General features: G+C 37.4%; 1 long non-coding RNA gene across 1 annotated transcript in view; it reads right to left on the bottom strand.

Annotated features, from left to right (window-relative positions):
* Positions 1-1021: 1021 nt before the first annotated feature.
* Positions 1022-23169, bottom strand: part of LOC128644910 (uncharacterized) — an 86351-nt gene continuing 64203 nt past the window's right edge. The window contains exon 2 of the long non-coding RNA XR_008400061.1: positions 1022-1549. This is a non-coding gene — a long non-coding RNA (uncharacterized LOC128644910). The remainder of the gene's footprint in view (positions 1550-23169) is intronic.

Consider the following 23169-nt stretch of genomic DNA (forward strand, 5'->3'; position numbering starts at 1 on the left):
AATGATGTGTATAAGAGACACTTTCAGTCGCAATCATGCTTTCAGTTGCAGGGCTTGCCGGTGCTAACAATTCAATGGTCAACTCAATGATATTTAACAGCCCCCTTAGCTTCCACGGTAGTCCCACTTGCACCAAGCCTTTAATATATCTATAATCTTCTGGGGCTATGGTGCCCATTTCCAATAGGTCTGGTACTTGTTCTAGTAGAACCTGCTGAACCGACTTCTCCTCCTCCCAAACCTGTTGCCCCTCCTCTCTCACTGTCCCAAAAATAGCGCTTCTTGAGCCATGTTAATTAATTTATGACTTAATAATGCTGGTGATTCTTGCCTGTTATATATACTAGGTTAGAAATATTATTTATTTATATCTCAGCAGTAACCTTCAATCTGTAATATATATTTAAGTAACAATATTTTTGATTAATGGAATTATGAATATTAATAGTCAATCATAAAATTATCGTCAACAATATCTCCAATTAGTATAGTGAAATTTTTCAATACACTCCAGTAAAACATTATATAATCTTGGTAGTGTATTCCAAAATGCTATTGAGATATCTAGAAATTATGACAATAAAAATATTATAAACATTAATATTTAATATCAAAAATTAATTAAATTCATTCCTAAATTCTAACCAGTTAATCTCTATAAACACATTGATTATATTTAAGTATACAAAAACAAATATAGACTGCGCTTCTCTGACCCCACAACAAAAAATTACAAAGAAATATGTGCTGAAAATAAATATATTTTTCAGTCTCTACTAAAAGCTCCTATGTAATATAATTCGAATCTCACAGGCATAAACCTTAGGAACATGAAACTTTGATGAAGCAGGTTTTACACAATATCTAAAACATGACATATAATTATATTTCAATAAGTGAAACAATACTTCCCAGAGAGAAAAACGCTGAGAAGACAGGTGGATGGAAGGGTGCAATGAACTGTGTTCCTGCTCCCAAGGAATAGACTGTAAAAACAAAAAGAACACAGAGCGCAACCCACTCTGAACGTAAAACTGTTTAATGTGAATTACAACTGGTAAACAGACATATATGGGCAAAGACGTACATAACACATAAAAAATGCAAGCATTAAAAGTCACCACTCGGCAGTAACACCGCTGAGCACAGACAATCCTCCGTCTCTTTCCAGCACACAGGGTCTTTCCACCGGCTAAGCTGTTAGAGATGTCCGCTATCCAATCCGGAAGTCCAAGACTTAACTGGAACTGATCACGGCAAGGGTAGCCTCACGGATTCCTGACAGTTAGATGTTATTTGTTGTTGTAAGCTACTACAGTGTAGCTCAATACTCCTCAGTGCACAGAACTCTACGCGTTTCGTCGGGTTGCGACCCGACTTTTTCAAGAGAATATCATTACCCTGATTATGGCTTTCTATTTCAACATGGCGGGGAGGGGCACACCTCCAAAATAAAAAGATCTGATAGGTTGATATTCGCTGGATACACCCAATCAATGGATGAATGAAGTCCATCATATGCCCTTATAGTGAGGGGCTACGAGTATTTCTAAAAAAACAACACAGAGGTAAAAGGCGAGTCAGAAAACAATGTGATTGCTGCTAACCGCCATTATAATGTAATATATATGAGAACAATTCATGAAGTATTTTAATATTTTTCTTCATAAAAGGAACATTAATAATAAATATTGTAAAGACACAAAACGTACCTAAATGTGATTATTGTTAGTGAAGTTCATAAAAATACATAAAAGTACATACAAATGCATAATTAAAAATGAATAAAAACCCCTTAACATATATTTAAAACATCAGTTCATAAAAGACATATTTCCTCAACCATAATTAATATAAATATAAATATTAGAGCACCTTCCCATCAATAAGTATACAAATACACTTCCCAAAGTAGTGCTATAAATTTACTCCAGAATGTGCTCCTATGGAACATAATAGAGCCATGTCTGATCCCCTTTTCTAGGGTCTAGGTACACATGATTCTAATAAAAATACACTCTAGTCAGTTCCTAGATGTTCCCTTATTCTTACATAAAAGCCTGCAGGTCCAAATCTATATTTAGACCTTTTGGATTATCAATATTGAGGGTTCTGAGTTCGTGAATCCAATATATTTAAGTAGTAACTGAATGCCACCTATGACCATATATATATATATCAATTTGTCAATACAATATTAAAATATAAAGCAGGCTATAGAGATATTTAGAATAATTACTATTTAATAGACATTGTCTATTATCCCATTTATGGATACAATATTTCTGTAAATTAACCTTAAGTCAAAATAAATCACTTAACAAATATCCCACATGAATTTTACAAGAACCGTTTGTATTTAGTGAGAAATATTAAAGGCACATAATACTCATATGCTAAATCACTTGAAACTGATGCAGTATAACTGTAAAAAGCTGACAGGAAAATATCACCTGAGCATCTCTATGTAAAAAAGGAAGATATTTTACCTCACAATTTCCTCAGCTCAGCAGAGTAAGTTCTGTGTAAAAATGTATACTCAGTTACTGCCCAGCTGCAGGTAAAATAAAAATAAAAAAATGAAGAAATGAACAGCAGCCAATCAGCATCAGCAGTGCTGAGGTCATGAACTCTTTTACTGTGATCTCATGAGATTTCACTTAACTCTCATGGGATTTCATTGTAAACTTCCTTACACTGAATAGGGAAATAAGATGAGAGTGCACGAGACTCAATCCTTCGGCTGTCCCAGGACAGACATACTGATTTTTTGCTTAGAAGTCCTTTACAATGGGATGTAGCTACTGAGAAACTTTTGAGGTAAAATATCTTTCTTTTTTACATAGAGATGTTCAGGTGATATTTTCTAGTCAGCTTTTTACAGCTATACTGTATAGCTATCCAAATCTCACAGTAAAAAATTTCAGGGAATACAATTCACTATATTATCCAAAAATAGTCTTATAATACTTTCAAAGATCAACCAAAGATATTTACACAAATTTATCAACTCAACATATACCACTTAATATAGCATTAAATAGTTCCAACTTAGCCACAATTGTAAATACAATTTCTAAAATATATCACAGTAACTCAAATTAACTTATAACTTTAAAATACAAAAATCCTTCCCTCTTAATAGTAAATGGCTTAATGCTAGATATGTTTATTTATAGACTACATCGGTTTGTGAAATATGAATTATAATTTATAAATTACCCCTTTAAATACAGCTTCAAATAAACTATGGCTATAAATAATATCTTTGCTATAAACTTTTAAAAGTATAAGACCGCGATACTATACCAGATACCAATAAGAGAGCTCAAGATCCCAGATTTTTCTTATGGTCATACATGAAGGTATCACTTATTTTGCAAGGGTACAGGTCACAAAGTATCTCTCTTGTCCAAAGAGATTGTTCCAGCCAGGAGTCAGTTTACAAAGTGCGTCCATCTTGCATAGAGTGAAAGCCTATATCAATCATAAGCCACTCCTTCATTCGGTAATCATTCCAATAGGATCTGGTTACACCCTTTTCTTTCATTGGCTTACTGGTAATACTACTCTTAACAGCCAAATACCTAGGAATGCAGTTTTATTAGCAAAATATTTTAAAGTACAGAACATATAGACTTTCATAAATGTATACTCAATATACTTATTATTTCCTAGTATTAATAAACTATCTGGTCAATATACATGTGACTATCTGGCTCAACTGAGCATTTGTATTTAAATACCAAACATGGGTATATTGATTGAGTATGTATTCTTATACACACTAAATATTAGGCCTGTGCATAACATTTAATTTCTATAATATACCTATCTGATGTATGCTTCTGTACAATTCTACTTATAATATTTTAAGAGATGCATTTAAAAGTCTCATTTTTATGAGGGGACTTAAAAGGATTTTAATGTAATAATTTCTGTATGATATTAATTAATATATCAGTTCATTTAATATACTGGTATATATTGCATTTTCCAGTCACAATCTTATATCATATATGTAAATGGAAGTGAACTCTGTAGTAACTAATTATACAGATATATTTATTGGATTCTCATTTCCTATTACTGTAAATATACTCCATATTTCTCTTGATAATGTTATTTTGAATGCACGAAAACACAGATATGATATAATTCATTGGACAACTTATTGAAGATGTATTCATTTCCAAACCTCATTGGGATCAGATTCTGGAAAAAAGCAAATGCTCTTTTATTCTGAAAGTTTGCAAAACGTTTTAAATTCACCAATGCAGCTACTTTTTTAATATAGCAGACATTCATCCAATGTAGTATATTAGGCCTAAAACAATTTTCTAGATTCATATATATATTGGTACATTCACCCAATCCTGAGCATATTTTGCATATATCTGCCAATTATGGATATAAGTTAAACTTAAAATTTTAATTCTTATGCTTTCCAAATACACAGGTTTTAAAATACTTTCTTTGCCTTCTCCTGCTATTTTCCATAGAGACGTAAGTCTGAGCTTCGTGTATTTGAACTCAGCATAGGGTAATTAATACTGATGATAAGGGCTACAATCCTTGAGAATTTTTGTATATTTCAATATCAGTTCAGACTGAAATGTCTGTTGTCTACAGGGGGCATCCTGATTTAGGTAAGTATCAAGGCAATTATTTTGAGTTATTTAGAAATACATCAAAGTGCAGTCTGTATATTGAGTGTAAAGAGGTTTGTCTGCTTTGAACTCTGATGTGTAATCAGCAAATGGGGGTGGTGTCACCTAATTTCTGACATCAGACTTGCAATACAAATGAATGTATCTAGCTATGGTCAGAGCATGTCCAAGTTTAATATTTAATATATAAATGTATTATTTTATCTTATCATATATATGTATATATATATATATATATATATATATATATATACATATATATATATATTATCTAATGTCACTCAGCAATACCCTGACATGCCATTGTAGGGAAGGATAAAGGGGCTTCAAACCCCAAATCTGCATCAACAGTCGCTGCGTAGCTACTTCCAATTAAGGTCTGGAGTTCCTAAAGTAACATCCAGGAAACCCAAAGAAAACCAACAACTCTAAAACCAAACCCCTTTCAATATTTCCTTATTTCCCAACAACCAACTCCCCCCAACAAAGACACAGTTCTTGGCCTAAAAAATTGGAAAAGGTCACAGTTTTAATTAACTAAAAAAATTCCAACTTTTTTATGGCAGAATAATTATTAAAGCGACCCAACCTCACAAAATCAAATTCACATAAATTCTCACCATTTAAAAAAAAAAAAAAGCACCAGCATTAACATGAACTTGTGGGCCCACGTCTCAGGTGCGGTAATACCCCCCTGTGGCAGGTCGGCAAAGTGCAGGGAGAATCACTGGCATAGCGGGACCCAATACTAGTTTCACCAGAAACCACCACTGCAGGTCAAGATATTCCTCGGGATCCTCCCCACCCCACACTGCCACACCTACGTGCCAGACCCCAAATTTCACCGCAAATACATAGTATGAATACTGTCTAACAACTACTTTAACTTTACTTGCTGAACAAAAGCTTTAACTGAAGACCACTAGTAAATTTCAGCAGTAGTTACAACATACCCTTAACGGGCCGCACAGGCAGTCTTACAATGATATGGCTAAATAGCCAACCTCCAGCCCATAACCGTGCCATGATCACTCCTTGTCTCCACGTGACCTCTCCAGTGTTTTTTGTCAATTATTCTTAACAAGTCGAGGGAGGGAGGAAGGAAGGAAAAAAGTTAGTGATACCAACTGACAGCTGTCCATCAAGTAAGAAAAAGGGGAAACAGTATCTGTGCATCATTTTTTAAATATGGCACAAATTTGCAATGTTGTATTAGTGGCTGTAAGGCATCATCCGATTGCAACAAGCTAAGATGTTTTTTCAAAATTTTAACTATTTGTTCATATTGTTGGCTATATGGTGTAGAGAAAACAATTGCATCATTAAAATTAGAATCATTGATAAGTGTTTTTTGAGACAAATCCTGTTCCTGATTTGTACTTTTATTAATTTGAACCAGTTTTCTCACATTTTCCAGCTGTTGGTAGTTGTATCCTCTAATTTTCAGTCTATCCCTAAGTTCTATGGACTGCTTATCGTATATACTATCTATTTTTGTATTACGTCTTAATCTTAGGAACTGTGATTTTGGTATGGACCGAACTAGATGATTTGGATGTTGAGAGTGTGCGTGCAGTATGGTATTACCTGCTGTTTGCTTTCTATATGTACTGGTCACTATTGTATTATCTACAATTTGTATAGTAAGATCTAAGTAATTGACTGTCTTCTGGCTATGTACCCCTGTAAATTTTAAATTTAAATCATTTCCATCACAATATTTTAAAAAGTTTGAGAATGTGTCATCATCCATAGGTATCTTAAAAATAAATAACAAATCATCTATGAAACGCACATAATGTGCAATGTGTTGGTTACACTGCTTTTTTGAAGAATAAAGGTATGTTTGTTCCCAAAAGGCTACAAAGATGTTGGCAAACGAGGGGGGAAATTTTGCCCCCATCGCCGTGCCACATATTTGCAAAAAATATTCATTGTTAAATAAAAAATAATTGTGGGATAATAAAACTTGTAATACCTCACATATATAATCAATTTCAGACTAAGCATAGTACGATTGTCTTTGCATAAAATATTTCACAGCCATGATGCCTCGATTCTGTGGAATCGATGTATACAGAAGAGGTGATGTCTATTACACCCCAGGAGTAATCTGTATGCCAATTAACTTTCCCCAAGGTAAGCAAAAGATGCAAGGTGTCCTGTAGGTAGCTCAACTGTGACACAGCAACAGGCTGTAAGATGGAATCAAGCCATGTGGCTAAAGGCTCAAACAAAGAGCCAATGCCTGCCACAATTGGCCTACCCGGAGGGCACCTCGCATCCTTATGCACCTTAGGCACATGATGAAAAATAGGGCAGATTGGGTTAGCTGGAACAAGAGAAGATTTGTCAGTTTCATCAAAAATCCCTAAAGCGATTCCATTATCTACCAATTTTACAAGTTCCTTTCTAAACAAATTAGTTGGATTGTTAGTTAATTTTTTGTATGTGTTATCATTAGACAATTGTCTGTATGCCTCATCAAAGTATGCTTCCTAATTCATAACAACAATGCTGCCCCCCTTATCCGAATTGCGTATTACTATGCCCTGATTATTTTGCAAAGATTTAATGGCTTTACGCTCATTAAAGGTCAGATTAAGGGGGGCAGCATTGTGTCCTAGGTTATTTTCTAATGCCAGAATGTCTTTTTGTACAGCTTTTTTAAACGCATTAATACATGGTCCCCTAAAATTAGTAGGGTAAAAATCTGAGTGATGTTTTGGTTTTGGAAAAGATACTGTTTGGTAATTTAAATTTTCATCATTGTACATGTCAACTAACATAGTCAAAGTACAGGCTTCTTCAAAATTTACATGTGCTTTTTTGTAATATCTCTTTTTGTTTTCCACTCTCCTGGAATCAGTATTGTCCTGAAATGTATTCATTACAAAGTACCTTTTGAGTGTTAATTTACGGACACATTTATTAACATCCAGGAAAGTGGAAAAACTAGAGAAATTACTTGTAGGTGCAAACCCCAATCCCTTTGAGAGCATATTTGTTTCATGGGCATTTAGTTCATGGTTAGATAGATTTATTATACTTAGTCCATGATCAATTTGATTCCTAGATGAACTTGTCATTGCAGTTGTAGTATCAGAAGTTATTGTCCCTTCTTTTTCTTGTTCTTTCCTTCTCCTTTTATTTTTCCATCTTCTTCTTCGCCTTTGTTTCTTTGAGGATTTCTTCTGGTCTTCGGCTTGTCTATTATAGGAGCCTCTTCCACTTCTTCTGTTGACGATTCCTGTAAAAAAGAAGAACAAGAAGGAGAAGGAGAGGAGGAGAGAGAGCTCAAAGAAGACATAGAAGAGGAGCATGCTGAAGCACATATACTTCTAGCACTATATATATATATATATATATCAGAGTTTGTAGAATCCCCTTCATCTGTGCTGAACACCACTTTCCTTTGGTTCTTATTCTTATTTTTATTCTTTAGAATTGACTTTAGTTGTTCCTTATCTGTGGTTGTTTGGCCTTTCTTGTCAGCACCTTTATTACTTTTATTTTTGAAATTAGATTTCCTTCTGTACATATTTTGCTGGCGTAGGGCTGCCCAGTTATAAACTTGATTTTGCTCATAATCTTCCTTATCACGTATACATTTATTGCCCTTTCTAGTCGCTTGTTCACCATCTAATTTGTCAAGTGCATCGTCCATTCTTTTTTTATAAGTGTTAAAATTGGCATTTTTTTCATGGTTTTTTAGCGGATATCAAGGGTTCTTTTAAATTTATACGCTTTTTTTCTTTGACTCTGATGAGTATATTAATTATTTTGCTAGAACATTCAGTAAGTGCCATGTTCCATTCATCTAAGTCTGCAGGGTCCTCAAATTCAAAAGAGGGGAATTTTTTTAATTCTGAGGCCTCTGGGAATGCGCTTGCAATCTAGATACTTTTTAAAGGCAATAATGTCCCACATCAATCTCAGGTCCACTGATAATATATATTCCAAGTTTTTAAATATTTTCTTAAAATCTTGCTGTTCCTTTAAATCTGACTCTGGGTCCTCTGAAAAGATTTTGTCAAAGTACCTTTGTCTAGTTGCAACATCAAATGCTGCATGTTGATACTCAGTATCCCATGTATATGTTTCACTATCATTAGTAATAATGTCCTCATTTGGAAGATCAATGATTGACATGTTACATGATTCAATGTCAATACCTGCCATGTCTGTATGCTTAAACGCTTGTATACAGGGGTATGGTAATTTAAATATGTCCGGTGTCAAATATATGTGGTTAAGAGATAAACCAGTCAGCTCTGTATCTAGAGGTAACCCTTAAGTCAATCACGGTATGTTTATACTTAGAGTAACACAAACGCTTTCAGAGATATAAGTTCAACCTCTTACTTGTTAGCATCCGTTAGTTGAAAATCCTTTTGCCGCCGTGATGTGGATACTCCGTGGCCGACTCAGCAGTAGCGCCCGATCAAGCGGCATAGGGATCCAGGAAGCGTGTAGCAAATAGAAAGTAGTGCCGCAACCTAGGCGTTCAGCTGAAATCACCGGAAGCCCAAACGGGCTTATGACATATTACCTTCCCCTGGAGTACCGTAGCCTTAGACGGAGGATCAATCCGTAGGTATGCAAAGACAAGAAGTGGTTAGGCAGGTACTACTCCAAGCGGATAATATATAAAAAATTAAATTTATTGAAACTCCATAAAAAAAATGAACAGACATGGCAGCAATAGAGCAGTAAGTCTGACATGTTTCGCACCTCACTGGTGCTTACTCATAGACTGAGGTCTGTATCTCAATCTCACATGTTTATAGGCTGAAGCGGTAATTAGATTAACCACTTCAGTCCCACAAACATAGGAAACAGGATAAAAACAATCTCTAAGTGACATCAAAAAGTTTGGAAAAAAAAGAACTCTATTGGATACTAAAGCTAAATACACGTTTTCATCTTAAAATTTTCTAAAAAATTGTGGTTTGGAAAATCATATTTGAATATGTTTTTGAACATGTTGTCAAAAAACAGAATTGATGCTTACCTGATAAATTTCTTTCTCCTACGGTGTGTCCGGTCCACGGCTTCATCCTTACTTGTGGGATATTCTCTTCCCCAACAGGAAATGGCAAAGAGAGCACAGCAAAAGCTGCCCATATAGCCCACAGTTTGGTATATATAGGAGCGCCACAGGGGGCTATGGTATATCACAGGGCTAATCAAGATCAAATAGTTCCCAAGAAAATAAACTTAGGAATCTAAGTGCAACAAATATCCGTTAAAATTCCTTTTAATCAATATGGGTTATATACAATCAAACCCATCACATATATTCCATCACAATACAATATAAAATACAATAAAAATACAATAGAAATACAGTTAAGAATTTTTGGAATCTCAAGATTCTGTCTTTCATACAGTATAAAAAACTGAGCTTATAGCTACAAGTCCGGGTTTGGACTACTATCAGTCAACTATGTGATGCTGAAGGAGCATTGAACTAATGGTGAAAAATAAAACTGGAAATGTTAAGAACTTGAGTAAGATTTGGGGTAACAGATACCCAATAACAGATTACACTTGCGCAAGTGAAATTATGGTCACGAATATCCGGTGATTAATGTTACAATAAAGTAGAAGAAAGAAGTATACGATCTAATATGTGCAGAATATGTGATATAATAAAAAAAAAAAAAAACACAATATAATTCGTGAAAAAGATTCTAAAATAATACACAATCCAAACTCACAATCTTCAAAATTCAAAAAATGAAAAATAAAAATAAAATTGGAAATAGAAACAGTGAGCCAAAGATGAAGTAATTTTGTGAAAAAAATAATATAACAAATTGTGCAATCAAATGGTGTGAAATTAGTATAAATCAATTCAAACCTAACTAGAACAATACCGGTATGTTCTGAGAAAAAATAAAAACTAAAACAATCTTAACATTAGTGGGAGATTACAAACTTCTCCGTTAAGTAAAGATACAGAAAAATACAAATAATCCCTAATATAAAAAATATATGTGCGTGGATCCTTTACTCAAATAAATACTGGCAATCTCCTAATCAAATAATATCCTAGAGAATCAGATGTGCAGATACTATGTTCCAAAAACAGAAATACAAAACTCAATATGAAAAATAAAAAATAAAAGTCTGGGTGGTAATATGAACAAAGTCCTGTTGTAGATTGTAAAAGTCAGTTAAAAATCCAATTCCTGGTGTCCCTCGATAGGGTCCAATGTAGCTGATAATCCTAACTTTATGAGGGTCCCAGTTCTGATCAATATAAACAATACCTAAAAGAAGAAAAAGAAAAGTGCACTAAACAAACAGCCTATGGGGTGTAGAGTATTGGTAAATAAACTCACCCCACTCAGCAATATCCTGGAAATATGGCAAGCCTCACAAATCGTATGTCGATTGTCCATCTACGCGTTTCGGCCCTCTGATGGGCCTTTTTCAAGACATAGTGAGGCTAAGTGTATACTGACCTTATATAGTATTCTTAGAGGTATTTCTCTAGAGTGTTAGCGCCAAAATGACTCAGGATGGGACCGGATTGCCCGCCAAAATTTTTCGGCCGATATCGCTAAACCGGAAGTTCAAGATGTACACACTTCCGGTAAGGTCATTTCCGGTATTTCCGGAGCCATTTTAGAAAATGAAATCAGGATCTTAAACGAAAAGGAATTCAGTTACCTAACAGTGAAACACCCAAGGATCCCGGTGTTCTACCATCTGCAAAAGATCCATAAGAGCCTCACTAATCCACCGGGGCGCCCAATTATTTCGGGCATCGGATCTCTCTCTAGCAATTTGTCCGAATATATTGACAAGAAACTTCAGCCATTTGTGAGATCCTTACCCTCCTACCTAAGAGACTCCACAGAAATCCTCAATCTACTCAGGAACATGGAGTGGGATGATAGTTATATCATGGTAACAAGTGATGTAACATATTTATATACATCCATCCCACACGAAGATGGTCTTGAATCAATTGGTAATTTTCTAGAGAAAGACACAAACATGCCGGAAGTCCAAAAAACATTCATATTGGATGGTATCAACTACATTCTAAAACACAATTTTTTCTGTTGGGAAGGCACCTTTTATCGTCAAGTATGTGGAACAGCCATGGGGACCAGGTTCGCGCCTAGCTACGCCAACCTTTACATGGGCAAGTGGGAGAACATCTTTTGGGAGGCTTGCCCAGCAGGCGCGGACCTGGTCCTATACAAAAGGTACATAGACGATATCTTCCTCATTTGGAAGGGAAGTTTGGAAGATCTTCAGTATACGCTAGAAGTGATGAATAAGAACCAACTAAATCTGAAGTTTACGAGTACCATCAGCAAAACGAATGTAATATTTCTGGATCTTGACATAAGAGTGACAAATGGAAAAGTAGAAACTTCAACCCACTTCAAGGAAGTAGATTAGAATAATTTTATCCATCATACAAGCTGCCATCATAGGAAATGGATCTCTAACATCCCGAAGGGACAATTAATGAGAATCAGGAAAAACTGTTCGGGTGAGGACATGTGGGCTAAACAGTCGGCAATGCTCAAAAAAAAATTCCTAGAGAGGGGGTATAACGAATCCTCCATAAATAAAACAATCGAAGAAGTAAGTCTTATTAGAAGAGAAAATCTATTAACTTACAAGAAGAAACAAAACAGAACGACTTCCGAAAACCTCAAGATACCATTTATCACTCAATATAGTGAAAGAAAGAAAGTAATTGAGGATATTATTAAACGCCATTGGTATCTTTTGAAATAGGATGATGTATTAGGAGAACACCTAACAGAACAACCAGGCTTCATCTTCAGGAAAGCAGACAACCTCAAATCTATCTTAGCCCCAAGTATCCCGAGGAATAAAACGACTAAGAATCAAATGGGGGTTCTAGGAAAGAAGTTGAAAGGTTTTTTCCCATGCCACTTCTGTAAGGCATGCAAACATGGAATAAAGACGGACACATTCAAATCTAAGATCACAAATGAGCTTCACAACATCAAGCAAACCATCAGATGCACAGACCACCATGTGGTATATTTAATTGAATGTGGGTGTGGCCTACAATACGTGGGCCAGACCACGAGAAAGTTGAGGGACAGGATCCGGGAGCATCTCCTACAAATAAAGTGGAAGAAAATAGATCTGCCCCTTTATAAACATTTTAAAGAGGTACATGGAAGTAATAGTGAAAGCCTAAGATACTTGGGCATTTGTAAACTAAATAAAGACTGGAGAGGGGGTAACATGGAAGCAAGAATGCTAAAAACCGAGTCCAAATGGATTTTCCATTTGGATTGTATTTATCCTAAGGGACATAATGCTAACTTTGAGATAGTTCACCTATTCTAAAAATAACTGAGTCTGAAAACAACTTTAATAACAACTATTGATAAGGAGATAAAGAACAATCCTTTGAAATTCAGTACCACTAGACCGAATATGTACTGAAACAACAAATGGCTAAAAGAGGTGGCATCAAAAACCATAATCCATAAGACCGATAATGGATAAACTGAGACCCCTTGAAATTAAGGAAATTATTCTAACCAGAATTGCCCTTAAGTTTCTAATCAAATGTTGGTTTTTAAAACTGTTTAACCTCTGATTTTTTGAGCACTTAGAATATTTAGAATATTATTCCCGATAAAAAAACTGTTTTTATAGTAAAAAAAATAGTTTGGGAGACTAGAACAACTTCCCTAGCATAGAAGGATGCATTTCTACAAACAATAGTAAAAATGTGATATTGAAGCTAATCAACACATATTAATAAACATGTTGATGGAAAATTTAATTTTATACACATGTTACCATTATGTTGCATGTCATTTTTAATGTTTTTAATGTTTGTAAATCCTGGAATATGGAAGCCTAAAATCATTAAATTAATCCTTATCTTAGGTGAAAAAATCCTATAATTAAAACCACTCTAGATAAAATCAGAGATTACTAGATAATAACTCATTCCTAAACGGATAAAAAGAATAAAGACATAATTCTTTAAAATTATCTTTATAATCTAAGAGTTGAATAAGTCCTAAATTGTGGATAAGATAACACTCTCTAATAATATACATGGGAGCATAAGATAATTATTCTCCAGTAACCCATCCCGCAAGTTTTGCATTTGCCCTATTACAATCCAAATGCCCTTTTCTAAAATGGCTCCGGAAATAACCTTACCGGAAGTGTGTACATCTTGAACTTCCGGTTTAGCGATATCGGCCGAAAAATTTTGGTGGGCAATCCGGTCCCATCCTGAGTCATTTTGGCGCTAACACTCTAGAGAAATACCTCTAAGAATACTATATAAGGTCAGTATACACTTAGCCTCACTATGTCTTGAAAAAGGCCCATCAGAGGGCCGAAACGCGTAGACGGACAATCGACATACGATTTGTGAGGCTTGCCATATTTCCAGGATATTGCTGAGTGGGGTGAGTTTATTTACCAATACTCTACACCCCATAGGCTGTTTGTTTAGTGCACTTTTCTTTTTCTTCTTTTAGGTATTGTTTATATTGATCAGAACTGGGACCCTCATAAAGTTAGGATTATCAGCTACATTGGACCCTATCGAGGGACACCAGGAATTGGATTTTTAACTGACTTTTACAATCTACGCAAGGAGAGAAATGGTTGACACTAAAGTCCGTGTGTAGTAAAGTAAGCCAAGCCTGGCACCGGGACTTAATGTGACACAAACACCCCCAAACAGTTGTATTATGAGCCAAAGTAGAGAGGTGTACCTGTAGCACCGAAGTGAGAAAGTCCTTGCAAAAACGGAACAACATCCGATGGCAGCGTGTCTGCCGACTTCTCTTCCTTCCGCCTCTCGCAAAACCCGGTCTGCAGCTCGATACGCGTCACCGCGTGACGTAAGAGAAGAGGGGGGGGTGTGAAAGGTCAGCGTATTCACCCGGTCCGGCAGTAGAAGAGGAGTTAGAAACCTGGGCTCAAATGCTGGTAAAAGACATCAAAATGAAGAAGTAGAGTCCCAGGTGAATATAGTAAAAACAGTCCTTTATTGAAAACGTTTAAAAGGGAAATTCTTGTGAGACGCAGCTCACTCGGTCCCAACAACAGCCTTGGAGGAGGAGTAGAAAGAGCGTAGCACCAGTGGCTTACATGTTTCGTCTAAATGCCGTAATCATAGCCTAAGGTGCTATGTCTCTAAGGTAGTTAAGACAGGTAAAGAACAATCTAATTGGCTAAAACACTGAAAGGTATAATTAAAAGAAATGCCCAATCTAACACACCCTGATTGTACAATTAAGTTAACCCTATGTATGTCTTACCTATATGAAATACAAAATATAAGACAGCAAGTATACCTTTAAGAATATAAACGGAGTGGAAAATAACACAATAACAACTAGGGAAATGGCATATTAGTAGAATATGGATAAGAGAAAGGACCTATATTTCAGTTAATAGCAGGCTGGAATATACAGCTTTCAATGGCTTCGATAAATAGGAAGTTAATATTAATATAACAAAAATGGTCCATGCCACAGACACAGTACCACTAGTTGATATATCAGTTATCTGTTACATGTGGTGTTCAAGAAAAGTCAAAGCAAAAATACACATGAATGTATATAAATAAATGAAAATAAGATATAAGCAAAAAGGGGTAAAAGGAGCAGGTTACAGGTCACTAACACTATATATATAAGTGTGTATGATATAAACAGCAAAAATATATCAGTATCATACATGGACCACTCAAATACCCCCTCAGCTTATAGCTATACTAATAGTGTGTAATATGTAAATATGTAAATTTGTAAATATGTGAATGTATATTTATTCACTCCCAAAAATTGATCAAATCAAATTTGGAGTTCAGGACTTTGTTCATATTACCACCCAGATTTTTATTTTTTATTTTTCATATTGAGTTTTGTATTTCTGTTTTTGGAACATAGTATCTGCACATCTGATTCTCTAGGATATTATTTGATTAGGAGATTGCCAGTATTTATTTGAGTAAAGGATCCACGCACATATATTTTTTATGTTAGGGATTATTTGTATTTTTCTGTATCTTTACTTAACGGAGAAGTTTGTAATCTCCCACTAATGTTAAGATTGTTTTAGTTTTTATTTTTTCTCAGAACATACCGGTATTGTTCTAGTTAGGTTTGAATTGATTTATACTAATTTCACACCATTTGATTGCACAATTTGTTATATTATTTTTTTCACAAAATTACTTCATCTTTGGCTCACTGTTTCTATTTCCAATTTTATTTTTATTTTTCATTTTTTGAATTTTGAAGATTGTGAGTTTGGATTGTGTATTATTTTAGAATCTTTTTCACGAATTATATTGTGTTTTTTTTTTTTTTTTGATTATATCACATATTCTGCACATATTAGATCGTATACTTCTTTCTTCTACTTTATTGTAACATTAATCACCGGATATTCGTGACCATAATTTCACTTGCGCAAGTGTAATCTGTTATTGGGTATCTGTTACCCCAAATCTTACTCAAGTTCTTAACATTTCCAGTTTTATTTTTCACCATTAGTTCAATGCTCCTTCAGCATCACATAGTTGACTGATAGTAGTCCAAACCCGGACTTGTAGCTATAAGCTCAGTTTTTTATACTGTATGAAAGACAGAATCTTGAGATTCCAAAAATTCTTAACTGTATTTCTATTGTATTTTTATTGTATTTTATATTGTATTGTGATGGAATATATGTGATGGGTTTGATTGTATATAACCCATATTGATTAAAAGGAATTTTAACGGATATTTGTTGCACTTAGATTCCTAAGTTTATTTTCTTGGGAACTATTTGATCTTGATTAGCCCTGTGATATACCTTAGCCCCCTGTGGCGCTCCTATATATACCAAACTGTTGTAATTTCTTTAAGATCTGATAGGGGATCTTCTTTATAGTGTAGCAGGTATATTATCTCTATAGGCGCTGGAAACTTTATTTCTGTTGCTAATAACTGCCCATATAGCCCCCCTCTGGCTCCGCCCCCCAGTCATTCGACCGACGGTTAGGAGAAAAAGGAGAAACCATAGGGTGCCGTGGTGACTGTAGTGTATAGAGAGAAAAAATTTGAAAACTGACTAAAAAGCCAAGGCGAGCCGTGGACCGGACACACCGTAGGAGAAAGAAATTTATCAGGTAAGCATAAATTCTGTTTTCTCCTACATTGGTGTGTCCGGTCCACGGCTTCATCCTTACTTGTGGGAACCAATACCAAAGCTTTAGGACACAGATGAAGGGAGGGAACAAGTCAGGTTACCTAAACGGAAGGCACCACGGCTTGCAAAACCTTTCTCCCAAAAATAGCCTCCGAAGAAGCATAAGTATCGAATTTGTAAAATTTGGCAAAAGTTTGCAGAGAAGACCAAGTCGCTGCCTTACATATCTGATCAACAGAAGCCTCGTTCTTGAAGGCCCATGTGGAAGCCACAGCTCTAGTAGAGTGAGCTGTAATTCGTTCAGGAGGCTGCCGTCCGGCAGTCTCATAAGCAAATCGGATGATGCATTTCAGCCAAAAAGAAAGAGAGGTAGCAGTAGCTTTCTGTCCTCTCCTCTTACCAGAATAAACGACAAAGATGAAGTCTGTCTGAAATCCTTTGTTGCATCTAAATAGAATTTTAAAGCACGGACCACATCTAAATTGTGTAACAAACGTTCCTTCTTCGAAACTGGATTCGGACACAGAGAAGGAACATATATTTCTTGGTTAATATTCCTGTTGGAAACCACTTTTGGAAGATAACCAGGTTTGATACGCAAAACAACCTTATCTGCATGGAATACCAGATAGGGTGGATCACACTGCAAAGCAGACAATTCAGAAACTCTTCTAGCCGAAGAAATAGCAACCAAAAACAGAACTTTCCAAGATAGTAACTTAATATCTATGGAATGTAAAGGTTCAAACAGAACTCCTTGAAGAACTGAAAGAACTAAATTTAGACTCCATGGAGGAGTCATGGGTCTGTAAACAGGCTTGATTCTGACTAAGGCCTGTACAAAAGCTTGTACATCTGGCACTGCTGCCAGGCGTTTGTGTAACAAAACAGCAGATATCTGTCCTTTTAGAGAACTCGCTGACAACCCTTTATCCAAACCCTCTTGGAGAAAGGAAAGAATCTTAGGAATTTTAATTTTACTCCAAGAAAATCCCTTGGATTCACACCAACAGATATATTTTTTCCATATTTTATGGTAAATTTTCCTAGTCACAGGTTTTCTGGCTTGGACCAGAGTATATATAACTGAATCTGAAAACCCACGCTTAGATAAAATCAAGCGTTCAATTTCCAAGCAGTCAGCTGCAGAGAGACTAGATTTGGATGTTCGAATGGACCTTGTACTAGAAGATCCTGTCTCAAAGGTAGCTTCCATGGTGGAGCCTATGACATATTCACCAGGTCTGCATACCAAGTCCTGCGTGGCCACGCAGGAGCTATCAGAATCACCAAGGCCTTCTCCTGTTTGATCCTGGCTACAAGCCTGGGAAGGAGAGGAAACGGTGGAAACACATAAGCTAGGTTGAACGACCAAGGCACCACTAATGCATCCACTAGTGTCGCCTTGGGATCCCTGGATCTGGACCCGTAGAGAGGAACCTTGAAGATCTGACGAGACGCCATCAGATCCATGTCTGGAATGCCCTATAATTGAGTTAACTGGGCAAAGACCTCCGGGTGGAGTTCCCACTCCCCGGATGGAAAGTCTGACGACTCAAATAATCCACCTCCCAGTTGTCTACTCCTGGGATGTGAATTGCAGATAGATGGCAGGAGTGATCCACCGCCCATTTGATGATCTTGGATACCTCTCTCATTGCCAAGGAACTCTTTGTTCCTCCCTGATGATTGATGTAAGCTACAGTCGTCATGTTGTCTGACTGAAATCTTATGAATCCGGCCTTCGCTAGTTGAGGCCAAGCCCGGAGCGCATTGAATATCACTCTCAGTTCCAGGATGTTTATCGGGAGAAGAGACTCTTCCCGAGACCATAGACCCTAAGCTTTCAGGGAGTCCCAGACCGCGCCCCAGCCTAATAGACTGGCGTCGGTCGTGACAATTACCCACTCTGGTCTGCGGAAACTCATTCCCTGAGACAGGTGATCCTGAGTCAACCACCAACGGAGTGAGTCTCTGGTTAACTGGTCTACTTGAATCTGGGGAGACAAGTCTGCATAATCCCCATTCCACTGTCTGAGCATGCACAGTTGCAATGGTCTTAGATGAATTCGAGCAAAAGGAACCACGTCCATTACTGCCACCATTAGACCTATTACTTCCATGCACTGAGCTATGGAAGGCTGAGGAATAGATTGAAGAACTTGACAAGCCTTTAGAAGCTTTAATTTTCTGACCTCTGTCAGAAAAATCTTCATTTCTACAGAATCTATTAATGTTCCCAGAAAAGGAACTCTTGTAGACGGGGACAGGGAACTCTTTTCCACGTTCACCTTCCACCCGTGAGACCTGAGAAAAGCTAATACAATGTCTGTATGAGCCCTTGATCTGGAAAGGGACGACGCTTGGATTAGGATGTCATCTAGGTAAGGTGCCACTGCAATGCCCCTCGGTCTTAGAACCGCTAGAAGGGACCCTAGCACCTTTGCGAAAATTCTGGGAGCAGTGGCTAAACCGAACGGAAGAGCCACGAACTGGTAATGTTTGTCCAGAAAGGTGAACCTTAGGAACTGATGATGATCTTTGTGGATAGGAATATGTAGGTACGCATCCTTTAAATCCATGGTAGTCATGAATTGACCCTCCTGGATTGTTGGTAAAATCGTTCGAATGGTTTCCATTTTGAACGATGGAACTCTGAGGAATTTGTTTAGAATTTTTAAATCCAGAATTGGTCTGAAAGTTCCCTCTTTTTTGGGAACTACAAACAGGTTTGAGTAAAACCCCTGACCTTGTTCCACTGTTGGAACTGGGTGTATCACTCCCATCTTTAATAGATCTCCTACGCAATGTAAGAATGCCTGTCTCTTTATCTGGTCTGAAGATAAGCGAGACATGTGGAACCTTCCCCTTTGCAGAAAGTTCCTTGAATTCTAGAAGATAACCCTGAGAGACTATTTCTAGTGCCCAGGGATCCTGAACACCTCTTGCCCAAGCCTGAGCAAAGAGAGAAAGTCTGCCCCCTACTAGATCCGGTCCCGGATCGGGGGCTACCCCTTCATGCTGTCTTGGTAGCAGCAGCAGGCTTCTTGGCCTGTTTACCCTTGTTCCAGCCTTGCATTGTTTTCCATGCTGGCTTAGCCTGGGAAGCGTTACCCTCTTGTCTAGAGGCTGCAGAGTTAGGAGACGGTCCGTTCCTGAAGTTGCGAAAGGAACGAAAATTAGATTTGTTCTTAGCCTTGAAAGGCCTATCCTGTGGGAGGGCATGGCCCTTTCCCCCAGTGATGTCTGAAATAATCTCCTTCAATTCTGGCCCAAAAAGGGTCTTTGAAAGGAATATCAAGCAATTTTGTCTTGGATGACACATCTGCCGACCAAGATTTTAGCCAAAGCGCTCTGCGCGCCACAATTGCAAAACCTGAATTTTTCGCCGCTAATTTCGCCAATTGCAAAGCGCCATCTAAAATAAAGGAATTAGCCAACTTTAGTGTGTGAATTCTGTCCATGACTTTCTCATATGGAGTCTCCTTATTGAGCGAATTTTCTAGTTCTTCCAACCAAAAAGACGCCGCCGTTGTGACAGGAATAATGCACGAAATTGGTTGGAGGAGGAAACCTTGCTGAACAAATATCTTTTTAAGCAATACTTCCAATTTTTTATCCATAGGATCTTTGAAAGCACAACTATCCTCAATGGGAATAGTCGTGCGTTTGGCCAACGTAGAAACTGCCCCCTCAACCTTAGGAACTGTTTGCCATGCGTCCCTCCTGGGGTCGACAATGGGGAACATTTTCTTAAATATAGGAGGTGGGACAAAAGGTATACCTGGCTTCTCCCACTCCTTAGTCACTATGTCCGCCACCCTTTTGGGAATCGGAAAGGCATCAGCGTGCACAGGGACCTCAAGGAATTTATCCATTTTGCACAATTTTTCTGGAATGACCAAAGAGTCACAATCGTCCAGAGTAGTTAGCACCTCCTTAAGCAGGGCGCGGAGATGTTCTAACTTAAATTTAAACGTCACAATATCAGGTTCTGCCTGTTGAGAAACTTTTCTTGAATCAGAAATTTCTCCCTCCGACAGACCCTCCCTCACTGCCAATTCTGACTGGTGTGAGGGTATAACAGATAAATTATCGTCAGCGCACCCTTGCTCATCCTCTGTATTTAAAACTGAGCAATCACGCTTTCTTTGAAATGCTGGCATTTTGGATAAAAGATTAGCTATAGAATTATCCATTACTGCCGTTAATTGTTGTATAGTAACAAGCATTAGCGCGCTAGATGTACTAGGTGTCGCCTGATCGGGCATAACTGGTGTTGACACAGAAGGAGAGGATGGTGAACTATCCCCACTACCTTCATTTGAAGAATCATCTTGGGCAACCTTATTAAATGTGACAGTACTGTCCTTACTTTGTTTGGACGCCATGGCACAACTTTCACATACATTTAAAGGAGGGACCACCTTGGCCTCCATACATACAGAACATGTTCTATCTGAAGGTACAGACATGTTAGACAGGCTTATACAGGCTATTAATGCAATAAAACCGTTTTTAAACAAAACCGTTACTGTCTTTTTAAATGTTAAACAGAGCACACTTTATTTCTGAATGTGTGAAAAATTATGAAGGAAATATCCGATCCTTACCAAATTTGCACCCTAGTGTCTTAATGCTTTGAAAGTATTGCACACCAAGTTTGTAACCCCTTAAATGAGCAAACCGGAGCTATCTGTTCAATTTACCAGTTTAAACCCACTACAGTCCCAGCCACAGCCTTTGCTGCAGCTTTACCTTTCCTTGGGGGTTATTCGCCACAGAAATAAGCCTTCCAGAATAGTTTTTTATGGCCACAGGACCTTCTCACATGAAGCTGCATGCACTGCTTCCAGAAGTAACTGCGCAACTAAGGCGCGAAAATGAGGCCTCCTCCCTCTGCATACCAGAGTGAAAGGCCCTTCCTGACTAGAATAGGTGTCTAAACGACTGCCAGGCGAATAAAAAAACGTTTCCAAAGTGTTTTCAAGTTCCAAAACACTCCAAAAGTCATATAAATATTGTATAAATCAATCGATTTAGCCCACAATAGTGTCAACCAGTATATAGCCCATTAATAAGCCTTCATTCTGTTATGAGTCTAAGAAAAATGGCTTACCGATCACAAAAAGGGAAAATGACAGTCTTCTAGCATTACTATGTCTTGTTAGAAATTGGACTAGCCATACCTTGAGCAGAAAAGTCTGCAAACTGTTCCCCCCAACTGAAGTTCTCTGGGCTCAACAGTCCTGCGTGGGAACAGCAATGGATTTTAGTTACTGCTGCTAAAATCATACTCCTCTTTAAACAGAACTCTTCATCACTTTCTGTTGTAGAGTAAATAGTACAAACCGGCACTATTTTAAAATAAACTCTTGATAGAAGAATAAAAAACTACAACTAACACCACATACTCTTTACCATCCCCGTGGAGATGCTACTTGTTCAGAGCGGCAAAGAGAATGACTGGGGGGCAGAGCCAGAGGGGGGGCTATATGGGCAGCTTTTGCTGTGCTCTCTTTGCCATTTCCTGTTGGGGAAGAGAATATCCCACAAGTAAGGATGAAGCCGTGGACCGGACACACCAATGTAGGAGAAATTAGGTAGAGTCTCTAATATTGCCTATGTTACTAATTTAGTAATAAATCTGTTAGTAATTATATAACTTTTTGATGTCACTTAGAGATTGTTTTTATCCTGTTTCCTATGTTTGTGGGACTGAAGTGGTTAATCTAATTACCGCTTCAGCCTATAAACATGTGAGATTGAGATACAGACCTCAGTCTATGAGTAAGCACCAGTGAGGTGCGAAACATGTCAGACTTACTGCTCTATTGCTGCCATGTCTGTTCATTCTTTTAAGAAGTTTCAATAAATTTTGCTTTTTATATATTATCCACTTGGAGTAGTACCTGCCTAACCACTTCTTGTCTTTGCATACCTACAGATTGATCCTCCGTCTAAGGCTATGGTACTCCAGGGGAAGGTAATATGTCATAAGCCCGTTTGGGCTTCCGGTGATTTCAGCTGAACGCCTAGGTTGCGGCACTACTTTCTATTTATCTCGGATACTTGCTTGGGCAGAATCCAGCTCCTGTCTAATTTCTGCAGTCCATATCCCAGGTATAGACAATTGGGAAGCGGATTATCTCAGTCATCAGACTTTACATCCGGGAGAGTGGTCTCTTCACCCAGATGTGTTTTTTCAGATTGTTCAGACGTGGGGGCTTCCTGAAATAGATCTGATGGCTTCTCATCTAAACAGGAAACTTCCCAGGTATCTGTCCAGGTCCAGGGATCCTCAGGCGGAAGC

Source organism: Bombina bombina, chromosome 1 (genome assembly GCF_027579735.1).
Source record: "Bombina bombina isolate aBomBom1 chromosome 1, aBomBom1.pri, whole genome shotgun sequence".
NCBI lineage: Eukaryota > Metazoa > Chordata > Amphibia > Anura > Bombinatoridae > Bombina > Bombina bombina.